The following is a 10,319-nucleotide window of genomic DNA, read 5'->3' as shown; positions in this document are numbered from 1 at the left end:
GGTTATGTATTGCTGATCGTGTGTGCCCGATCGCAGGGTTTTGGTGAGGAGAATAAGCTTACCATCGCTTAGAAAGTACGAAATAATTTTTACTTCTAGATCATTAATGCGGGCGTAGTGGAACCACATGGGCGCTGGTAAGCATGTGACGTACGCGATGGGTTATAAATACACCTTGGCCGATTTTAAAGTGGGACTTTGGCGGAGCTTGAGGATAGACATTGAGAGAGAGGTGCTAGGGTTTGGTGAGAAGGTCTTCGGCCATTGAGAGGGAAAGTTCTTCATCAACTCGAGTGGTGTTCCTTCTATCGCCATGAATTTGAGGAGCCATTGGTGACCCAGTTTTGTAGAACCTTCAAGACGTGAGAACTAACAACAAGGCCAATCCGCCGACTGCAGGGGTTTTTCTGGTGGGTTTTATTGTTATTAGTCTATTATTATTTGTATAATTCAGGGGCCCATGGAGGGTTAACCCGTGGGTATTTGGGTATGAACCCTAAGATTTATATTTTTGGATTGATTCTTAATGCTTCTAGTTAATCGAGTTGTCTTGAGTTTAATCTTTGTGATTTTAATTATTGTTAGTGTTGTTAATCCTTGTGGTTGATTAGACATTGCATGATTTAATAATTTGATGAGATGTCTCCATTAGAGTTAGATTTCAAGATTAAAGAGGTCGAGAGGGAGCTCGAGATGCAGGAGTGTCCCTTCCGCTCGATTTGAGCGTTTCCATTCCTATTCCATATTCTCTTGCAACCATATTTGCGCGGCGCGGAGACTGTTCGATTTCCCTCCCACCGACCTGCTGTGAAGCCGATCCTTCGCCAGAATTAGGTTGGATCCGAATATCAGGGAAACTGTTTCACACTCTGGGTTTCCTTGTTATTATTGCGGGTCAGCAAGGGGTGTGAAGTGTTGAGATTGGTCGTATTTCTCCACCGGACCTTGTAGGGACTAGTGCCTTTTGTTTGGAGACAAGGATTAGTTATCGCTGACTACCTCACTCATTAGACTCGCCGATCTGTTACTTAGTGAATCTTGAGCTTCAAGGAAATATCTTAGGGGGGATCACGTCTCTATCACCCCATCCTTAGTGATTGGAGAGACTCTTCTACTTTATTTTTGCATACTTGTTTGCTTTGCTTGCAATTAGTTCACTTCACTTCATTCATTGGATCGACTAGACACTATGGTTATTACCATCATTTCCGCTCCCTCAGGATTCACCGACCACCCAAAATATTACTGACACCGGCACTTGCGTGTTTATATCAAGATATATTCGACTTGTCACACTCAATTAGAGGGGATAGCTGATACTCAAGGAACAACAAGCATTTGAAAGCAAGCATTTCTTGTTCAGAGATGATGGTAGTGAATCCAATGAAATAGTTAAAAATTGGTACATTGGTGTTGAAATGAAAAGGGAGAAGTTGAATAATTACTTTGAGAGCCGATGTTGTGAATGAAGATTGTGCTTGTGAGCGAAAATTTTTCAAGGGTATTTAGTGTCACAGCTCTTTCAAGTCGAAAAATACAATAAGAAGAAGCAAATCCAAGGTAATAAACAAGCACCACTTTGGGATTGATAAATTCATTAATTCTGCAAGAAAGAGATTTTGAAATTTGAAAGAAGACATGGTAGAGATTGAAGCATCCAATGATCCACCCATGCTGCTTTTAGACACTCCCAACCCAACAGGTTTCCTTGAGGCTAAAGAAAATATGGTTGGATTCCCTCCAACAAATATTCCACCCCGCAAGCAGATTTGGTTAAAAGGAAGTAGTCATGCAATGTCTAGTGGGGAAGATTGCCCTTTCAAGCCCATAAGGTATGGAAGTGGTACGTCAGTTGCTACTAAAACAAACGCTTGGGAGCAAATACGTTTTTAATGTTTTTCTAGTTTTAGTTGGCATTTTAATGAATAAGGCATTGAGTATTACATCTTGATTCTAGATGTTTTCATTGTGATTATGTGGTATTGTGGTGTTACCATATGCCTAATCATGTGTGGCTTAAGAATCTTGGTCATTTAAGTTTATTTTTCTGTGGTTTTCTTTGGTTAAAATTGCATTGTTAGGCAGATCTCGAGTGTATATTTCAGGAACCGTGACCCTCGCGGACCGAAAGTTTTCATGTCCGTGAGAAAACACACGCTAGTGAGAATTTTCTGACTACCGCGTTTTCATTTAGAGCTCACAGATGGCATGGGCGTGATCGCCCATGTGATGACCAGATGTTCCACCTGTGGAATTTGGTCGGCATGTTTCTCTCAAGGAGAATTTCTCCTCCATCCCCGAGAATATTACAGGGCATGCCCCGCCTTTGAATTGCCTTAAAGAAGGATCCACCACTGCGTGGGAATTTTTGCACCCAGCGCAGTGAATCATTTAGAGAATTTTCTCAATCGATAGAGAAACCATTGTATGCGCGCTCTGTGGTCTCTCCCTGGGAATCACACGGGCGGTACTTCCACATCACTGCAGATGCACAACAACCTGGCACGGTTTTCTTCACCCACACCCAATCCCTCGTGAGAACACCCTTGCACTCTCTTGACCTCTCACCATCGTTTTAAAGGGTTATTACATGAGTTTTCCACCCATTTTCTAATCTCTCATTCTCATTTCATCGTTAAGCTTCTCTTTCTATTTTATTTGCCAATCATTCATTTATTTTGAAGCACCAGCCTCATCTTCACCCGCTAAAGGGGAAACAACACATATTGACACCCATTACCCTTGAGGCTGCCTTTACCTTCTTTGTTCTTATTTTTCATATTTTATTTTCTACATTTTATTTTGGATTTCTATACTCAGAAAGGATTTTCCTTCTGAGTTTATTTTCATTTTGTTGTCTTGAGTTGTATTCATTGCTTTATCTTTTTGTTTACCGAGTTGTTTTTGTTTTATTGAGCTTCAATCAACCCCCTTGTTTATGTGTGTGAACAATGAATTGAGACATGCACACCATGGCAAGTCAGCACTTGCCCGGTGAGTTTCACAACCGTCGAACATTACTCCCAAGGACTTAGCTCCATCAAACGAACAATTAGGAAAGTAATGTGGAAGTATTGTTTTGATTAAGCCCCACATATTCTTCATTAATATACATTATGAGTGAGTTTGCACATGTGTACATTGGGGACAATGTAACAACTTAAGTAGAGAGTTTGCTAGTGCACATATCTTTTATATTAGTTTTTCGATTGTTATAGATGTCTCGACAGTCATTTCACCTTAGTTGCAATGATTGTATTCTTGAGTTTAGAGAATTTTTACCATTGAATGTTTTTCATGCTCTAGTTCTTACCCTAGAATTTTTACACAATCGGACATTTGTTACACTACTACTTAAACTTCTTTTTGGGAAACTCATGTCCGATGTTAAAGGGACTAGTTATAGTTGTGGTTGTTTTAAAAAATGAAATTGAAAAGAAAGAACAAATTGTTTTTATTGTTTATTTGTGCTTGTTGAGTGGAAAGAATCAACACCTATGAAATATGAAGCTACTTCCTCATAAGTTCTGACATTAGCTATGCCCTAATGAGAAAGAGTCATCTCATAGGCTGAGGAAAGCTACCAATTCTAAGAGAAAGAGCTACCACCTCGGTGTATGAAAGCTACTAAATTATCTTTGAAATTGTTTTCAATTTCTAGACAACAAGTCCCTTGTACTAGAACTTTGAGGAGTATACCCAGTTGTTTTGAGTGAGTTCGTCATTACGCACGATTTCGGCTTGTTTTTTTGATTCGAAATTTTTAGCTAGAGCTTTGATTTTTGTATTTTAATGTTGAAATTTAACTTACTTGCATCGCCTCTCTCTGCACACTTTGGTGAACCCAAGGCCAAGCACTTCCAATATTTCTTCATCCACAAGAGCGATCCACTTTTGCTGAGGACAAGCAAAAGCTAAGTGCGTGGGAGTTTGATGTTGTGTGATATGAATGCTGCTATTATTTGAGCATTGCTTTTTCGTTTTTAGCACTATATGTGTTTTTGTTACTTTCGCGGATGGGATTTTTGAGGTCGACGGTAGTAGGTTAGCCACGTGGATACGATAATGCAACCGATTTTGGAGTGGAAATCCTCAGTCTAGTTAAAACGTGAAACAGTACATAGGTCGGGTGTGAGAGGCTAGAGTGTGTGTGCCAACCTCTTTCGGTATCTCGAGTTGGCACATCCATTTGAGGCACAAGGGCAATCACACTCGAGCATTCGACTTATATTGACAGAACAAGAGCTCCAAATCAATCCCATTTCATCACTGAAGCGAGCGCGATCCAAGACGTGAACATGCGCCTGCTTATGCTGGTCCTCGATGAAAGTATGGATTCGAAGTGCTATTTAAACCGTGGATAATGTAGCGGCAGTTAACGATAGTGTCAAAAGACTGCTCACACATGCCAAGAATATTGAATCGTGAGACTCCACACGTGCATGTGAGAAATTATCCACACCCATGTGGAAATTCCTCATGGCTGCGCGAGAAATCCACAGTGCCCGCAGTGATCGCCCGATTCCAAAGACTTATTTAAAGTCATGCTTTTAGCCCTCGATTTCCTGTAGCATTCTCTCCATCTTTTCCAACCAGGGAGAGGGCGCACCACGGTTTTGCTAGGTATTGGCTAGGGTTTTTGAGAGACTCCCACAGCCGCGCTGTCACAGAAGCTGGGAAGAGTTATTGGGAGAGCTTTCGTCGCCTGCTACCGCCGACCGGCGAGGTGTATCCTGAAGGGATAAAAGTTATCCACTACAGACTGACTAGAAGACTCTCCACAAGACCACCATTCTACACGACCACTGAGGTGGTGGTTTTTCATGGCGGATTCAACAAGCTTTTACTATTCTATGATTGTGCTTGCCTGCATGGAGAGCTAAACCTTAGTGGGTACTTGGTCAGTAGCAACCCTAGGATGGCCTTTCGTTTACTAGAATCTCTTTTATTATGCTTTCAATTAATTGATGTTTATTGTGAGTTCCAAACCTTGAATGCTTGATTGTGTGAGCATTTCCCCCAGAGCAACACCAGGTCTCGTGAGTTCTTGTTGGTAACCTTGTGAGTGAGTGACACACCATGAGCTGCTAGGACAAAAGCCAGGTTGGAGAGGGTTGAGAGGGGTGAGTGAGGTATAGGGCAGTCCCCTTCTCCTCGACGCTGATACATTCTACCTCGCTCCTTGAGTTCTCTTATAGCCAGAGATGAATGGTCTAAAAGGATGAACCCTCCATTGGGGCTTAGTTGTGCGTCAACGAGTGAAGCATTGAGGTGATCTTAGTATCTGGGGCTTAATCGTGGTTAGGGACCTTGAACGACCAAAGGGGTAGGTCTATAATTGGGAAGAGATTTGTCACTTGGAATCCTAGAGCTCATAACCTCATGCGAGTGCGTAGATGTTGAGATTGTTCGATTTCTCCTCCGGGACACGTGTGTAGAGTTAGGGGCATAGTTGACCTTAGATTTGCGATCAATGTATTTAAGGATTTCCATAACTCACTATTGCTCCGATTAGGAAGCATAATAGAGATTCTTGCACTTGAAATGATTGTCCTAAGCGTAGCATTATCCGATACCCCATCTTTATCGATTGCCTTACCTTCTTCTTTACTCAGGTTTCTCTTCCGTGTTGTTTTACTTTTGAGAATTCGAATCACTATCACACTTATCACTATTGATCTTCACATAGCTAAGAAGTGGATTAAGCTGCTTTTATTCCTACCCCTCGTGGATTCGATACACCGATCATCCTGGATTATTACTTCAATCAAAACCCGAGCACTTTAGGGATATACACAAGGGACCTTATCATGTTTTTACGCTGTTACGGGGAGTAGGCGCTTAGAGATACTTTTTACTTTGTTTTTCTCAAACTATTTTACCATTCATTCTATTACACACTTCTTATCTCTTCCATCATTCTCATTTGTTTTCTTTTGTCATGTCTTACTTTTTTCTTGCAAGGAGTTTTGAATGATGATTGATCCGCTTATTGCTCGTATTCTCGAGTTGAAGCTCGAGTGAAAAAGTTGATAGAATTTTTGCTTCATAACAACCGAGAATTCCTTATTGTAATGCATATCATCCAATCGAAAAGGGCTACTCAAACTTCTATGGAATAGTGATGGACAATATTGGGAAGCCTCTCAAGAGGAATGTCAAAAAGGTGAGATAGTTGGAGAGGATGCACTCGATTGCAAAAGATTATTAGCTAACTTCTATCGAAGCATTCGATGTCTCAGTCCAAAATATGGAGACCAAACTAAGATGTCATGAAGCCTCCTATAAAAACCTTTGAGTATCAATTAGGAGGGATATTGACATACTCTCCAAGGAACAACAAGCATTTGAGCAAGCAATTCAAGTTCCTTATAGAGATGATGTGGTAGTGAAAGACAATGAAGAAGTTGGGCAAATTGAGTACATTGGTGCAGAAAATGGAAAGGGAGAAGCTGAATACCATTTTGAGATTTTGGACAATGTTAATGAAGATTGTGCTTGTGAGCGAGAAAATTTTCAAGGGTATTTGCTAGTGTCATGTTCTTTTCAAGCTGAAAATACACAAGAAGATGAAAATCCTAAGGTAATGGAACAATCACCACTCTTTGGGATTAATCAATTCATAAATTGCAAGAAAGAGATTTTGGGTTTGGAAGAAGACGTGGGTAGGAGATTGAAGCCATCCAATGACCCACCTGTGCTAAGCTTGGACAATTCCCAACCCAAATTGTTTCCTTGGAGGCCAAAGGTAAGATGGTTGGACTCTCCAACAAATATTCCACCCCGGCAAGTAGATTTTTGGTTTAATGGAAGTAGCTATGCAATGTCTAGTCGGGAGTAATACACTCTTTCCAAGCCTCCATAAAGTAAGGAAGAGGTACGTCAAGCTAAGTGACTTAAAACAAGCACTTCTTGGGAGGCAACCCAGGTTTTTAATGTTTTTCTATTTTTTAGTTAGTATTTGCATGAATAAGGCCTTGAGTGTTGGCATCTTGATTCTTAGATGTTTTCTTTACTCGATTTTCATGTGGACATTGTGGTGTTATTATATGCCTAATTGTGTGTGGCGAAGAATCTTGGTCGTTTGAGCGTATTTTTCGTGTTTTCTCTGGTTAAAATTGCCTGGTTCTAAGTATATATTTGTGTTTAGGAATTTTTATGAGCCTCGCAAAGTTTTTCTAAGTGTCGGAGAAAACACACGCCTGTATGGAATTTTTCGTGACTCAAGGCGTGCTCATTCGAGCTCATCTAGAGATGGTGCAGGGGCTTGGACTCACCCACGTGAGTGACCTTTGTGGATGCCCACGCCTGCGGCGGAATTTCCGCACGCAGGCGTGTTTCTCTAGCTGAGAATTTCTCCCTCCATCCCGAGAAGACACAAGCAGGCGTGCTTGCCCCGTGAATGCTCGAGTAAGGATCCACACCCGTGTGGAATTTTTGCAGACGTCGCGGTGAATCATTTAGAGAATTTTCTCAGCTTTGATAGAGAAACCATAGTGGTGTGTGTCCGCCTGCTGGGTCTCTCTCGAATCACTACGGGTGTGGGTAATTTCCACACCCAGTGTATATGCACTAAAAACTCAAGAGCCGCTGGGTTTTTCTTTAAAATCCTTTTGGTTTTTGTTTATCTTTACACTCCCTAATCACTCGAGAACACCCTTGCACTCTCGACTTTCTCACCATCATTTTAAAGGGTTATTACTTGAGTTTTCCGGCCATTTTCTACTCTCTTATTCTCATTTCGTCAGTAAGCATCTCTTCCTCTTTTCTTTGCCAATCATTCATTTATTTTTGCGGCACAGTACGTATCTTCACCAGCAAATGGAAAGCAGATGTACTAGCTATTGACACCGACATTTGAGGTGTCTTTACCTTCTTTGTTCTTATTTTTCGCATTTTATTTTCTGCATTTTATTTTGTGTTTGTATATTCATAAAGGATTTTCCATTTGAGTTTATTTTCATTTTGTTGTCTCGAGTTGTATTCATTGCTTTATCTTTTGTTTACTTGAGTTGGTTTGGTTTTATTGAGCTTCACTGAACCCCCTTCGTGTATGCATGCAGATGGTCTTGTCATCATGGGAATTGAGACTCTGTCATGGGCACGGCCAAGGTGCTTCGGCACTTACCCATGTGAGTTTCACAACCCGTTAGAACATTACTTCCAAGGACTTAGCTCCATCAAACGTGACAATAGGAGTCAGGGGAGTATTGTTTTGATTGCTTCTCCCATATATATTCTTCATTGATATATGATAAACGCCTAAATGTATGTATTTTATATGTATTAATCGTGTATTATTTGTGAACATGTTAATGAATTGATGCCCGTTTTATGTCTAAATTGGTTATTTCGGTGTTGCAGGTCTTAAATGAGTCAAACAATGCTCAAAAATGCAAATCGGATGAATTCGACATCAAAAATGGCATTTTTGGGGCCCCGGCACTGTAGCGGCATTGTAGCGGCACTGTAGCAGGTCATTGTTCTTGCTGCGGGCATTTGGCTGGGAGTTTCACGGGCTCCATGTGCCCTCATGGATGCCCGTGAGGTTTGCTGGGAATTCTTAAGTCTCGGGTACTGTAGCAAAAACATTGTAGCGAAAGCACTGTAACCCAAACACTGTAGCTGAGCACTGTAGCACCGGCAGGTTTTTGGGCATTTGGCTGTGAGCTTCACGGGCTCCATGCGCCCGCATGGAGCCCGCATGGACTGACGGGGTATATAAGAAACTGATTTCTTCTATTGCAAGGGGAGGAGTTTTTGGGAGAGTTCTTCAAGCCGATTTTCACCAGTCTTTGAGAGGCAAGATTACATGTTTTGGAGAAGGGAAATCTAAGGGAGAAGCTCGGATTTTTCTAGATCTTCATCGATCTCTTCTTTGGGAGTTTGTAGACGACGAGGGAAGCCGCCCCCATTGCGGCGTCCGTGGAAGCCTTTCCACCTAGCTTGGCTTGTCTTCCTTCTTCCATTATTTGAGGGAGTTTTTATTGCTTGGATTTGCATGGATTTGTATGGATTTGTTGCTTGGATTTGTTTGTATGGACGAGTAGACCCCAAGGTCACCGGATGCCGGTGAACCTTGGTTTGAACTTGTGTATTTGGATGATTTAAGTTTGTTTATTGCAATTGTTGTGTTTTGAGATTCATTCTTGGTGCATTTGATGTGTTGCTTACATGAGAACTCTGTAAACCAACTGCTAGGTTGTACTTGGTAGCGTGACCATCGCCCTTGTACTAGACACACCAAGTTTGGAAGGGATTCATGTACGAATACGCCGTGACCATCGGGTATTCTGTACCCCTCCACCATTAGGGCTAGACCAAGTTGTGTCCCGGCTCTAATTAGGGATTTCCCCACTTGTTAATGCAATCGTATGAGGATTTGATCGGAAGAAATTCTCGTGTCAATACTTATACCGGATTAGGGTCAATGGCCGTGACCATTGGGTTGACCTAATCTAGGAAATCTCTAGGGTCCAAACCTTCAATTGCATGACATTCTTAGCATCCTGTGCACTTTAGTAGCCCCTAGGGAATCCGCATCCGTAACCGTTCCTTTCCCCTGATTTTTTACCCCTCTCCATATTTTAGTCTCCACTTGTAGTTATCTTATTTAAATTAATAGATTAGAGAAACCTTTCGAATCTGTCGGCTAGACAATAAGCGAAGAGGAAGTAAGGGTAGATCCTTGGGCCCAGGGAATACGACCCTCTCGTGCTCGCACGAGAGGTATTACTTGACGACTCCGTGCACTTGCGGAATGCGCTCATCAATATACATTATGAGTGATCTTGCATGTGTACATTGGGGACAATGTACAACGTAAGTGTGGGGGGGGGGGGAGTTTCATAGTGCACATATCTTTTATACTAGTTTTGATTGTTATACATGCTCACATAGCCAATGGCAGTTCACCTTAGTTGTAATGATTGTATTCTTGAGTTTAGGAGAATTTTTAACATTGAATGTTTTCATTCTCTAGTTCTTGCTTGAATTTCTAGGAATTTTTACCCAATTGACATTTGTTGCACTACTCACTCTTTAAACTCTTTTGGAAACTCATGATCGATGTTAATGGGACTAGTTATAGTTGTGTTTTGTGTTAAAAAAAAATGGAAAAAACGAAAAGAAAAAAAATGGAAAATAAAAAAAAAGAACAAAATAGTTTTATTGTTTATTTGTGCTTGTTGGGTTGAAAGAGCTACCACATATGAAGTATGAAGTTACTCTCATAAGTCGGATACTAGGTATGCCCTAATGAGAAAAAGAGCTATCTCGTAGGTTGAGTGAAAGCTACCACTCCGGTAGAAAGAGCTACC

This window comes from Dioscorea cayenensis, chromosome 20, assembly GCF_009730915.1.
Source record: "Dioscorea cayenensis subsp. rotundata cultivar TDr96_F1 chromosome 20, TDr96_F1_v2_PseudoChromosome.rev07_lg8_w22 25.fasta, whole genome shotgun sequence".
Taxonomy (NCBI): domain Eukaryota; kingdom Viridiplantae; phylum Streptophyta; class Magnoliopsida; order Dioscoreales; family Dioscoreaceae; genus Dioscorea; species Dioscorea cayenensis.
Note: the sequence above shows the minus strand (reverse complement) of the source record.